Here is a 13,565-nt window from a genome sequence, read left to right as displayed (position 1 = left end):
AAGTCAGCAAAGAAATGTGGGTGTGTGCGGGTCAGGAGGAAAACAGACTTTTAAAAATGTGGGAATCCTTTTTTTAAAATTGTTAAAGAAAATGCTTTAAACGCGATACTTTAAGCGATTACTTAGCTCCTGAACTTAAAACACAATTAAAAAGTAAGCATGGACCAACTCAATGAAACCTGAACGTGGGGGGGAAATAAAACCCTGGTACAACCATTACCAGTATTTTCGTGGGATGATCCTCAAGGCTGTTACAAATGTCGCCAAGCCCCCCCCCCCCCCCCCCCCCCCCCCCCCCCCCCCCCCCCCCCCCCCCCCCCCCCCCCCGTCTATCCTTCTAAGCCCCCGAAAGGAACGCGGTGCCCTGGAGTTTGTGAATGTTACAATTTAACTGCAGACCCCCCGGTGTCTCCTCCCCCACGGCGGGTCACCATGAATCAGAGTTTTTGTGGTTGTTCTATTGAAACGGGCAGGCACTCGGTGGTTCGCCTTTTGTTTAATTTGTTACAAGATCACACAAGCTATTTTTCAAGAGTTGCAGAAAGCATCTTGGGAAATCCACAAAAATGGGCTGAATCATCTAACCAAAAACAGCCCATGCCACATCTGACTGAATCTTGCTTTTTTTTTTTTTTTTTTTCCTCTTGGGAGAATGCTCTCAACCTCAGTTACATGTAAGAACGAGAATGCAGAGAATGATCTAGGGTCTGAGGAGAGAGCCCAGGCAGCCTCCGACCACTGAAATCCTGAGGATGTTTTCACCGGGAGGGGACAGGACAGGTGACACGATCAGTGGCCACCTGCTGCAGGTGTTCTGAGAGGTGAAGACTCACACCCCAATTGGAGATGCCGTTGTGGAAGAGTGATCGTCCCAGGAACCTACAGCGAAACAGGACAGTTTAGGGGGAGGAGACCTCCCTCTCCAGGTCTCATATCACAAGGTACAGGTCAAGCTTGTTGTTTGTCTTTTTTTTTTTTTTTTTTTTTTTTTTTTTTTTTTTTTTTTAGCTCAGGTTAGCACATTTCACATGGAATCCACAAAGCATTTGTGTTTCCTTTGGCCTGTGACCTGTTAGGTCAGACGAGATGCCAAATGCGTTTTGTTTTTTATGCAAGCCCAAAAGAGAATCTGGCTCTTGAATTTATAACAGGATTGGACTTTAGGCTTCTAACAGTTAAAAGTGCTCCTCCAAATGGGATCGGTCAGGAAAAATGCAAGGGGCACAGGGACGAGTTGTTGGGTGTTTTGACATTGTCTCTTTTCATAGGAGAGTCCCAGTTCAAGGAGGGAGGGGTTTCCCCGTTTCAAAAAACGCTTGTAAACGCGTGACTCATTATGCTGTTGCAAACAGCCAAAAAGTTCTGCAGAGACTGGGGCAGGTCAGACCGCAGCGAGGCTAATACTTCAGGGCTGCTCGCCAGCCCTGTCCACCGGCGTCCAGAAGGAGCGGGAATCCAGGGTCCCCTGCTTCCGTCCTCAAAGGCATTCTGTTGTTCCCCATCTTGAACAGAACTGGCTCCCACAAGGGCCATTCTGTGACCACACTGCCACCGTCCAACGTTATCTCGTCCCCGGTTCTCTGGAAAGGTTGGGTTCTACCGGGTTGACCAGCATCCTTCTCTCATTTGAAGAATCTGGCTCTGAGCATGATGTGGGCAGAGCAGGGGAGGGAGGGATGCTAAAACCTCAGTTGTTGAGAAAAAAAGACAAACAGGTTTTCTGTAGCAGTGAACCCAGAGTAAGACATTGCTTTGTCGCTAAGGAAAAACAACAACAACAACAACAACAACAACAACAAAAAACCCAGCCAAACAGACCTTTCCTGCACCCAGCTGGAGATACCACCTTGAAAAACAGATGTTGGCCAAATGTGGTCCAAGTTCTGACGTGAAGGTATCGCTGGCCCTGTGCTATGAGGGCCCTGGGTTTTCTCATTTGACATCGCGCCACTCAGACGTGACAGCGAGGTCTCCTCAGGGTGACTGATTTCAGCTCCGAGAACAAGAAGAGTAACTCACATGCCCACGGCCATGTCTCACACACTTTACCCATCATGTGCATTTCGTGTTTATGCAGGGAGAGCTGGAAGCTGGGGGCCAGTGTAAGCACCGTGCTATATCTTCCTGGGAGCCAGCCCCTGCCAGACGCCCCACCACCGGGATCCGCACCCCCACCCGTCGACAGGCTTTGTTCTGGGCAGTGAGGCCTCAGACAGGGGTTCCCTGACCCCCAGCCCCAGAAAGGGAAATAGCAGCAGACCCTTAACGGCAGGATTAGATTTTTGTTTCTGGTACAAGGTGGATGATGAGTTTCAAAAGCGAATTTTAACCTTTTTTTTTTTTTTTAACTAAACAACAACAACAAAATTATTTTTAGATTGATTGTGTGTGTGTGTGTTGTGTGTGTGTGTGTGTGTGTGTGTGAAGTCAAAGACTGCAGTACAACTGACACACGCATTTTGGTAATCTCGCATCTTAGAATCGAGTTTCAAAACAACCTGACCCTGGCCCACGGTGGCTCACCAGTAACTGCCACCGACTGTCCCAAACAGGGTTCCACCCCAGATGGTTCTTCCCTGAGAAAAGCCCAGATTTACTCCCAGAGCGTCATCCTTCGTCCTCAGTGCTCTCCACACCGTGTCATGTGTCCCACTTTGCAATTTGCTCCCAACCCAATGGCTTTTCCACCAAGAGTCTCTTCGCTGTTCAAATCTGTTTGGATTATGTTCTTAGCCGTTTTTTGTTTTTGTTTTTGTTTTGTTTTAATTTGAAACCATTTTGCTTCCAGGCATCCTGCTGTCTCCCAGAAACTAACGCGACACCAGGAAGCCAGGAAGCCTGTCCTTGTACACAGACCGTCCCCTCTCGACGTCCCAAATCCGTCATTTCCCTCCCAAGACACAAGCAAACACCCTTTTAAAAAAAAGGTTTGCTGCCCTCCATTTCCATTAGGTACCGAACACAGTGTTTCTCTTCTTGTGTCCCTGGACCCTGAGTTCCAGGAGGGCGTTTTTCCTGTGCTGCTATTTGGTATATTGCTTCCGCCCAGCCCCAACGTGCCGACGGTGAGCTAAATGCAGCAGGGCGCCTCCAGAGAAAACATGACGGTCATTAGCAGACTAAGCAGGCATTTGGGTTTTCAAGGCATTCAGTACACTCGGCTAAAATATATTTACTAACCCACAACCAGAATTGAAAATACTCAACAGCAAATTTTTGCTGGGGATGGGGGGGGGGGGGGCGGGGAGGTGCGTGTGCTGGGGGGCGGAGACGGCCTGAATAAGGAAATCGTGTGCACACTGGCTCTGCTGGTGTTCAGGAATGCCAAGGAGGAAGGTTCTGGAAGTGAGAGTGAAAGCATTGTGTTGAAATCGTGTTGGTGGCAAACAGAGTCGCTCAGTTTGTGGTGCATTTAGACTGTTACCAGGGACGGAAACAATGAGAGTTTCATGAAGCTTGTTTACACACCCAGAAAATACATTTAGCTTTTCGAAGCAGAGTGCTGTGGAAAATGTCTGACATGCGCCTACTGTCCTCAAAATAGCTCCCTTCCCAACGGCTCGGCAAGTGCTGGAAATCCTCCTCTGTTTCAAGGTACCAAGAGCCATAAATCCATATTTAATTAGCTCTGAATGAAATGCTGAAGACGATAGGATCTTTGTGCTAAAAATGAAACCCAAACGGGCCTGGTTGATTTATGTCTCATTCAGAGTTGTAATTTAATTAAAACGACATACTGGGTTTAAAACACACACGCGCGCGCACACACACGCACACAACCTCCCTGGCAGAGTTCTTCCCACGTGAAATTCAAATTCAGTGTCTTATGGCTTAGGAATTTCCATATTCTGCTTTTCTGTCACATTGCTTAATATGTTTATTCAGCCCTCTTCCAACAGCTTACTTTCTTAACTAGCTTGTTGCTCATTAAGTCGCTGAATGTCTTAGTGACTCAAAGGTACAAACCAAAGTCTGCATACAAACACATCTTAAATCTTAATGGAGCACTACTGGACAGCTCTTCGAAGATTGAGCCTCGTCCGCACCAGGCTTGTATTTATGGGAGAGGTTAGCATTGAGTCTACGTATAGACAGCAAGGCAAAGTTGCAAATGAAAAGATAAACAAAAGAATGGATTTTTTTTTTTTTTACAGCGTCAGAGGGTGAAATCGCGATATTAATATGAATGTGACATTTTACTAGTACATCTGTAAAATGAAGTTTTTCCATTAAAACTTTATTTTTTGCGTCATTCTTACAAGGGAAAAAAAAAAGAATTCTTGTAAATTAAAGCTTCTCTCTTCCTCTACCCTGAGTGCAAAACGTTTCAAGTTAAATTAAATTATAAAGTAATATAATGTCATGGGGAGCTTAATGAATTATTTGTAAATAAGCTGGAAAAATTTACTTGGATTTTTATATACACCCAACTTACAAATGTCAGGACACCCAGAAGCTCCCTTTTTATTGGTGCATCAGTTACAAACAAAAATGTGCTGTCACTCCAAACCCTGAGCGTTTCTTTTTTTTTTTTTTAATTTTTTTAATGTTTATTTATTTTTGAGACAGAGAGAGAGACACAGAATGCAAGCCGGGGAGGGGCAGAGAGAGAAGGAGACACAGAATCCGAAGCAGGCTCCAGGCACTGAGCCATCAGCACAGAGCCCGATGCGGGGCTCAAACTCACAAACCGCGAGATCATGACCTGAGTCAAAATTGGACACTTAACTAACTGAGCCACCCAGGCACCCGTTTCAAAAAAAATTTTTTAAGTTTATTTATTTAAAAAAACCTTTTTAAAAAATGTTTATTTTATTTTTGGGGGAGGGAGGGGCAGACAGAGAGGGAGACACAGAATAGGAAGCAGGCTCCAGGCTCTGAGCCATCAGCACAGAGCCTGACGCGGGGCTCAAACCCACTGACTGTGAGATCATGACCTGAGCCGAAGTAGGATGCTCAACCGACTGAGCCCCCCAGACACCCCTGTATACACATCTCCTTTTTAAAAAGTCAGAGTACTTCTTCATTTTCCTCCCAAGCTATTGAGAAGACACAGTTGCAGTCATTTGCCATTTGCACAGGTGGAGTGTGGGTGCTGAGGGTCCTCTGGAACACGGCTGGACCCTCAAGTCAGCAGGACACTTCAGAGATGCCGGCCCTTCTTCCCCACAGCACGGATCTCTCACCTTGAGATGAGCCACCTTCCGCAGGTAAGGGTCTGACACCACCTGGAGCAGGCAGATTCTTGCTTTGTAGTGTCAGGGAGAGGGAGAGACAAGTGGAGATGATCTAGGGACAGTTTTATTTTGTACAGGAGAGAGGTGAGTCTCAGTATTTGTCACCTGCAGACAAGGTAGCACAGTGACTTTAATTCGGATGGCAATGTTTTTAGCAATCTCCGGAACGCTGGGAATAAGTTAATTGAGCCCTTCCTTTTGTAGGTAAGCAAGCACACCATCTGCTATTATGGTGACAGTCTTCGTTAACCAACCGGAAAACAGGAAAAAAATATATATATATAAAGAACAATCTTTTTGTGTCATACAAATTTTGTTTCATAAGATGCATTACTTTAATTTGTAAATAAAATGAAAAGGACAAACAAAACAATTGTAATTTTAAGTCAAAATTTAAGGGGGAGCAAAATTTAAGTTCTTGACATATTTAGTTTGTAATTATTTAGGAATTTGTCATTCGGGTAAATAGTAAAATGTTATTTGAGGTGCACCAAGCACGCACACAGTCATGTATAATAAGGTGAGACACGTCTTCTCTTCTACAAATTTTAGTTGATCAAATTGAAATTTTTCCTCATTAAGAATTAAAGATCAGCTTGTAAGAAAAAAAAAAACAGGAAGGTTTTTGGTTAAGGGCTGGTGGCCCGCTGGGATATTCCTTTTTTTTTTTTTTTTTTTTTTTTTAGTTTATTTATTTATTTTGGGAGAGAGAGGGAGAGAGAGAGAGAGAGAGAGAGAGAGAGAGAGAGAGAATCCCAAGCAGGCTCTGCGTTATCCGTGCAGAGCCTGATGTGGGGCTTGAACTCACAAACTGTGAGATCATGACCTGCACCAAAACCAAGAGTCAGTTGCTCAACTGACTGAGCCACTTGGGCGCCCCACCACTGGGATATTCTTAATCCTAAATCTCAGTTTTTTAAACTATGATAGTTTTATGATCTCATGCATCATGGGTTTGAGCCCTGCTTCGGGCTGTGTGCTGACAGCTCAGAGCCTGGAGCCTGCTTTGGGTTCTGTGTCTCCCTCTGTCTCTGCCCCTCCCCTGCTCTCACTCTGTCTCTCTCAAAAATAAATAAACATTGAACTATGATTTTAAATTCTTCCTTTAAATTTGAGCCAAATGGTTTGTTGAATTTCTGGCCCAAGAAGATTTTCATCTTCACTTAGAGACTATTGTTTCTTTCACTTCTAGTTCTGAAGAAAAAAATATATATTATTACACTCGTAGGAAGTTGAGACAGGGGTCCGAGGGGTGTGGCTTTGCCAGCCCAGCATTGTCCTTTAGGATTCGGTCTTCCTCCTTCAGGCTTTTCCTCCCATAGCCAGGGACTCTGCTCCACAACAACCATCACCACCCTGGGAGGTTCTCTTGGACGCTCCGTGGTCTGAAATGTTCCACCGGTGTGTGTGTGGTCACACTGGGACTATTATTTCCTCCAAGTGTTCACATTTAAGAAACCGAGTAACTCAAATAAATATTTTAATACCATTTAAAAAAGAAATCATAATTGGGGGCACCCAGGTGGCTCAGTTGGTTGAGCATACGTCCCTTGATTTCGGCTCAGGTCATGATCCCGGGGTCATGCGAGCGAGCCCCGAGTTGGGCTCCACACTGAACGTGGAACCTGCTTGAGACTCTCTCTCTCTCTCCCTCTGCCCCTCCCCCGCTTTGCTCTCTCTCTCGAAAATAAATAAGAAAGTCCGAACTAATACAGATACATACATGATGACCAAAATATCCAGTAAATTTTCAACTGAAGTGTAGTTGACCTACAGTTGACATTAGTTTCAGGCGGACGACACAGTGATTCAGCAGCATATGTGCTGGGCTCATGGCAAGAGCAGCTGCTGTCGGTCCCCACGCGACTGTGACGGTATCGACTATGTTCCCCGTGCTGTACCTTCGATCCCTGTGACGAATTCCTTCCATAACCGGAAGCCTGTGTCTGCCACTCTCCTTCTCCCATTGTGTCCATCAGCCTCCAACCCCCCGGCCACCGTCAGTCTGTTCTCTGTCAAAGTATCAAACTTTTAACTAAACACAGGCTCATCGCCCTGTCCTATTTACACTCCCAAGTTCTCCAGTTCTGAAAAGTGTGCATGCCTAAAATATTTTATTCTATTTTCTGTTTCAAGATGACGTGTACCTTTTAATCTCACGCCCTTACCTTTGTCCTTTTACCTGTGTGTGTGTGTGTGTGTGTGTGTGTGTGTGTGCGGTGTGTGTTTTTGTGCAGTGTCTCTTTACTTCCTTATCTCTGCTACCAGCTGTGTGACCTTGAACAAGTTACCTCGTCTGTCTGCTCCTCAATTTCTCCAGCTGTGAAATGGGGTTAAGGACATGGCCTGTGGGGGGCTGTGGGGAGGACTCACTGAGTCTGTGCGCGTTAAGGACCGAGACCTACGCCTTGCGAGAGTCAGGTCTCTGGCTGCGGACTTGCATTCTTGTGCCGCTTTCACTGTTTTAACTGTTAATGGAAGCCAGAGCTCCATGTGTACCACCTCTGGTGCTGGGGGTGAGGATCAAAGGCCCCTCACCCTCGATCGATGGCCAGATTTTCACCAGACTTCTCATCCGAACCCTCTCTCGTCCCAGACGTGGAATCGCTCAGCCCCCCAGCTTCCGCAGTCACTGTGAGCTGGACGCCATCCCCTCGGGCAGATGGGTCCCAAATGCCGTGTGGGGGCCACACAGTGACACGGCGGTTCCTACTCCTCCGCAGCGGCCTCTTCGAGGAAACAACCCGACCGTGTACACTGACAGATTCTGGAAGGTTCTCCAGGGTCGGCTCCCACCGAAGATTCCAGCACTCCTGGGGCACCCGGGGGGCTCGGTTGGTTAAGTCTTTGACTCTTGATCTTGGCTTAGGTCACGATGTCACAGTTCATGGGATGGAGCCCCCCACTGGGCTCCGTGCTGACAGCACGAAGCCTGCTTGGGATTCTCTCTCTCCCTCTCTCTTTCTGTTCCTCCCCTGCTCATTCTTTCTCTCTCTCAAAATAAATCAACTTTTAAAAAACAAATAAAAATAACAAAATAAAATACAATAAAATAATGAAATAAAATTCTACCATTCCTTTTAGACTACGTGTTAAATTTTCTACTCGTGTGTCCTTTCAGATGCAAAAACCTGAGAGAATCTTGTCGTAAAAATAATTTAACAGGCAGCCTGGAGGTGGGAGAGATATCTAGGAGTCCCAGAGAAGAATGGTCAACTGTTGAACAAGTATTTATTAGGCATCTACTAAGCGCCCAGCACTTCACTGGGGTCTGAAGATACAGCGAAATTGGCACAGGGTCCTTCTTCCCGACTTCGGCGGGTGAGAGACGCTTGAGAGATGATGCAGGCAGTGCTGTGCGCTGAGCTGGAGTGGGGGCTTCTCTGTGCTTCACTTTCTACGCCCCAAGGGGGTTAGTTAGAAATGAAGGAAGACGGTGCCCGGACCAGGGTAAGTCTTCGGGACACGTGAGCTGCGATTATTATCCTCGTCTGTGGCACAGGAAAGGTCTGATGTGAGCAAGGAGCACGGGGACTCTAACGGCAGGAAGGGTGGCTGGGTGGGGTCCGAAGAGCAATGAGGCGTTTGTTGGATACACAGGAGGCCGGGGAGGAGAGAGAGTTGGGATGGAGGGAACAGCGCCAGCAGAAACACAGATGTGTACGAGACAGGGCATTCCGGTGCTGCAGAGACAGGCAGCCAAGGTTGCCACGGGCTTTACTGCCAGTGCAATGACCACAGGCCCCGGGAACTGGCCCTAAGCAACAGCCAGTGAGCAATGCACACGCCGGGGGCTCCAAAGCATCACCTAATGCCTAAATAGCCTTCTTTTCCTCCTTCCTCTTCTGACTTCCCTCTTTCACCCTCTCTCGTCCAGCATCCAACCCTGGCTCTGCCCCCTACACCAGGCTGTAAGCACGGTAAAGGGCAGGCCGTGTGTCTCTCACTGTGATACCCGCTGCCGGGGCACGATGTCTCACACGGAGTAAGCACTGGGATCCTTCCATTGGAGCAGGAAGGATCCACTGCTCACCTGTGGTGGGTCAGGTGCTGTTCTAGCTCTTTGGGACACGTCATCCAACACGGGGGTCACAGATCCTGTCCTCCCATAGCTTACACTCTGTTAGGTAGAACAAGGCCGTGGTTGGGATGGAGGCGGAGGACGGCAATCAAAGGAGTACGTGAGTTTCTACGGTCCTGCTTATGTTAACTATTTCATAAAATAATATTCCATAGGCTTGGTACATAAGGGAGGTATAAGCATCTGAACGTCATGACGGAGCCTAAAGGTTAAAGCCAACAGATATTTGTGATACGGATTGGCTGGTCTTGAAAAATATCTCTTGAAATCAAATGACTCTCAAACTCTAAATAGGTATTTCAACAACAGGTCTTATGGGTGTAGGAGGTTTGAGGACCTAGCAAGCATCCTGATTTAATATTTGGGGGACCAGGAGATAGAAGCTGATGAGTACAACCAGTCTAGAGAAGAGGCAACATTGTGGTATCACATACCCCATCATGCTTCTTTTTAAAAAAAAATGATTTTTTGAGAAGGGGTGGGAGGTGCAGAGAGAACAGGAGAGAGAGAATCCCAAGCAGGCTGCGTGCTTAGCCTGACACGGGGCTCGAACCCATGGATGGTGAGATCATGACCTGAGTCGAGACCAAGAGTCGGACTCAGCCGTTACGGATTTGCTCATCCTTGACAGCTCCCGACTCCACGGGAGGAAGAAGCGTGGACAAACCTCCGCTCTGAGTTCAATCACGAGCCTCTGAGTCACCTAGTCCTTCAACCAACTGGTTGTTTCCTCGGGAAAGCTCCACAGAACATCTGACGGATGGTTTTCCACTAAAAGATATGACACAGCTTTAATTAACTAACTAATGAACTAAACACGTAAGGTGTGCAGGTATTGGAGAAGACAGAGATATAGAAGCTGATCCCCCTGGGGCTCACATTCCAGTAGGAAGTTACGTACAGTCAGGGGACTGCAGCATGAACTCAGGATTAACTGGCTCCCTCTCCGTTGCCTTTGGCTTTGCCAGTTGACTGTCCTGGGAATGGGTTGTGTTGGTTTTTCCCATTTGCCCCACCCCTGCTCCTCACTCATTCTCCACGACTGCTGTCCTCATCCTTGTCCGAACAGGACTGAGGACAGTGTGGGCCAGCTCCCTCGCCGTCCGGCTTCCTGTGGGGGGTTGTGCAACAAGAGCCTGGACACAGGAGGATGTGGTGTCCCTTGTCGGGTTTTCAGCCCCTGCCAGGTGGCTCCTTCTCTGGCCCCCGTTCCCCACTGAGTGCCAGTAACATTTTCCTTTCCTGCTATTGCTGAGGTCTAGGGGCCTCAGTGTCCTGTTTGGTTCCTGTCACTCTGCCCATATGTGTGTGGACAACCTTTCCGTTCAGATCTCTCAGTTGAATGATCTGAATGGGATTCCAGTGGGACCTCTGACTGATACTTCAATTTTGTTTTTAAGTTTATTTATTTATTTCGAGGGGGAGAGAGAGAGAGTAGAAGCAGAGAGAGAGAGGGAGAGAGAGGATCCCAAGAGGGCTCCACGCCCAGCGGGGCTCAATCCCACGAACCGTGAGATCATGACCTGAGCAGAAAACAAGAGTCAGACACTTAACCGGATGAGCCATCAAGGTACCCCTGATATTCCAATTTGTGCCAAGTTTACAAATGTGGGGGAGCTTGTGCTGTGAGCATCTAAGACATGTTGATATACAGATCACATCGATGACTGAGCATAGTAACAAGAGTGCATATCGATAATCCATTACACGACATCATCAATCTACTGAAGACCAACTCCAAGGGAGCTGCAGGCCTCCAGCCTGTTGGGTCTTAGCCCTAGAGGGGTATTTTCAAGACCAGCGGGCGAGCTACTGGGAGGAAATAAGCCCAAGAAAACAGGCAAATTATTTGCGCACGTGATTTTGTTCTTTCTTTCCTCTAGAGCCCCCCGGACTTATCAGTGTCTTCCATTGGAAAAGTCAGGCTTTGAGGCAACTCAGATCCAAGGTCAAGTGCAGCTCTGACATCATGGGCCATGTGACCCTGGGACACTTGCCGGGCACTAGTTTACCAACATGTAACGTGGGGGAGGATTGCAGCAAGTGCGCGGAATGGATGCCACTGGGGTGAGCCTGGTGACGCAGAGCAGGTGATGCTGACCCCCGAAGCCCCCGTCTCCTTCTGGAGACACAATCCAGCTGTTGAGTGCTAACGCACACGCTTTATCACCCTCTTCACCCTGCAAGAAACAAACTGCAAATGCTTTGAGCTCTGGGTCACAGCCTGTAAGGGCTTCACCGCCTGTGCATTAGCACAGCCTCGGCCATATTTGTTGGATTGGACTGGATTTCCACCCAAGATAGTCATCAGCCTGACACTCACCAAAGCGCAGGTATTAGAGGAGATGGACAGAGCATCCTCTACTGTCTGCTCGACGTGGAAATGCTTGTAAGGGTCCTCCAGAGCACAGTTCCCCATCGTGGCTGCATGTTAGAATTCCCTGATGCCCTGAGGTTCCTCAAAAAGTTAAAAATAGAACTGCCCTACAATCTAGCAATTACACTACTAGGACTTTATCCAAGGGATACAGGTGTGCTGTTTCAAAGGGGCACATGCACCCCCATGTTTATAGCAGCACTATCGATGATAGCCAAAGTATGGAAAGACCCCAAATGTCCATCGGTGGATGAATGGATAAAGATATGGTATATATATACAATGGAGTATTACTCAGCAATCAAAAAGAATGAAATCTTGGGGCACGTGGGTGGCTGAGTCGGTTAAGCATCCGACTTTGGCTCAGGTCATGATCTCACAGTTCGTGAGTTTGAGCCCTGCATCGGGCTCCGTGCTGACAGCTCAGAGCTTGGAGCCTGCTTCAGATTCTGTGTCTCCCTCTCTCTCTGCCCACCCCTCTGCTTGCACTCTCTCTCTCTTTCAAAAATAAAATAAAACATTAAAAAACAAAGAGTGAAATCTTGCCATTTGCAGCAGTGTGGATGGAACTAGAAGGTATTATGCTGTGTGAAATAAGTCAGTCAGAGAAAGACAGGTATGATATGACTTCACTCATATAAGGAATTTAAGATACAAAACAGATGAACATAAGGGAAGGGAAGAAAAAATAATACAAAAACAAGGAGGGGGACAAAATATAAGAGACTCTTAAATATAGAGAACAGACAGTTGCTGGAGGGGAGGTGGGTAGGGGGTTGGGCTAAATGGGGAAGGGGCATTAAGGAAGACACATGTTGGGATGAGCACTGGGTGTTATACGTAGGGGGTGAATCACCAGAATCTACTCCTAAAATCATTCTAGCACTATACGCTAACTAACTTGGATGTAAATTAATAATAAAAATAAATTAAAAAAAAAAAAAAAGAATTCCTTAATGCCTGAGCCTGTCCCCAGACCAACAGATCAGGGTCACTGGGGGCGAGGCCTAGATGATTCCAGCCGAGGTTGAGAACCACTGTTGTTTTCCACAGTATGAGCAGGAGGCACAGAGGAATTACGGTGTCATCAAAGCACTAACTCAACGGACCCTGCCACCTTCCCAGACGCCTGCATGATTATCACCCTTTAGGACGTGGTTACTGCTGGGAAGCAGAGAAGTTCCTCATCTGAGGGGACCGTGACTTCATTTTCAAGATCTCCCTTGTGACTGTTGTGAATTGAAAGAAATCCATCGGGAGGGTGTCTTCGTCGGCCCAGGCTGCTCTTTCAAATTCCACAGACCAGGGGTCTATGCCCCAGTAGACAGTCATCTCTTAGCTCTGGATGCTGGAAGCCAAGATCAGGTGTGGGCAGATGCCATGGGTGGTGACAGCCACTTCCCTGTTCACAGATGGCGGCTCCCCGTTCACCGATGGCGGCTTCCTCAACATGGCGGAAGGGCGAGGGGACTTTCTGTTACTTTATTCACCAGTGTATCCCCATCATTTCTAGCAGTGCCTGGTACAACTCAGGTGCTGTGTTAGTCTCCTCAGGCTGCTGTAATGAATACCACAGACTGGGTGCCTTAAACAACACACATTACCGTCCCGTATCCTGGAGACTGGAAGTCGAAGATGAAGGTGTCCTTTCTTGTGTCCTCACATGTCTTCTGTATGTGCATGTGTGTGTGTCCTGATCTCCTCTTGGTATGAGGACTCCAGTCAGATGAATTAGGGCCACCCTCGTGGCATCATGTTACCTTAATTATCTCTTTAAAGACTTTCTATCCAAATACAGGCAGGTTCCGGGATGCTGGGGTTAGGGTTGTCGACGAATGAATTTGGGAGGACACAATTCAGCCGGTGCCAG

The 13,565-nt window shown here is 47.3% G+C and overlaps 1 long non-coding RNA gene across 1 annotated transcript; it reads left to right on the top strand.

Moving 5' to 3' along the window:
• The first annotated feature begins 656 nt into the window (after positions 1-656).
• Positions 657-8,286, top strand: LOC128774984 (uncharacterized). The gene is made up of 3 exons (XR_008419573.1): positions 657-941; positions 4,155-4,202; positions 7,475-8,286. It is a non-coding gene; the product is annotated as an uncharacterized LOC128774984 (long non-coding RNA).
• Positions 8,287-13,565: the final 5,279 nt, after the last annotated feature.

The sequence above is a fragment of the Panthera pardus genome, unplaced genomic scaffold (assembly GCF_024362965.1).
Source record: "Panthera pardus isolate Hobbes unplaced genomic scaffold, ASM2436296v1 HiC_scaffold_6, whole genome shotgun sequence".
In the NCBI taxonomy this organism is placed as follows: Eukaryota; Metazoa; Chordata; class Mammalia; order Carnivora; family Felidae; genus Panthera; species Panthera pardus.
Note: the sequence above shows the minus strand (reverse complement) of the source record. Positions and strands in the feature narration are given on the sequence as shown.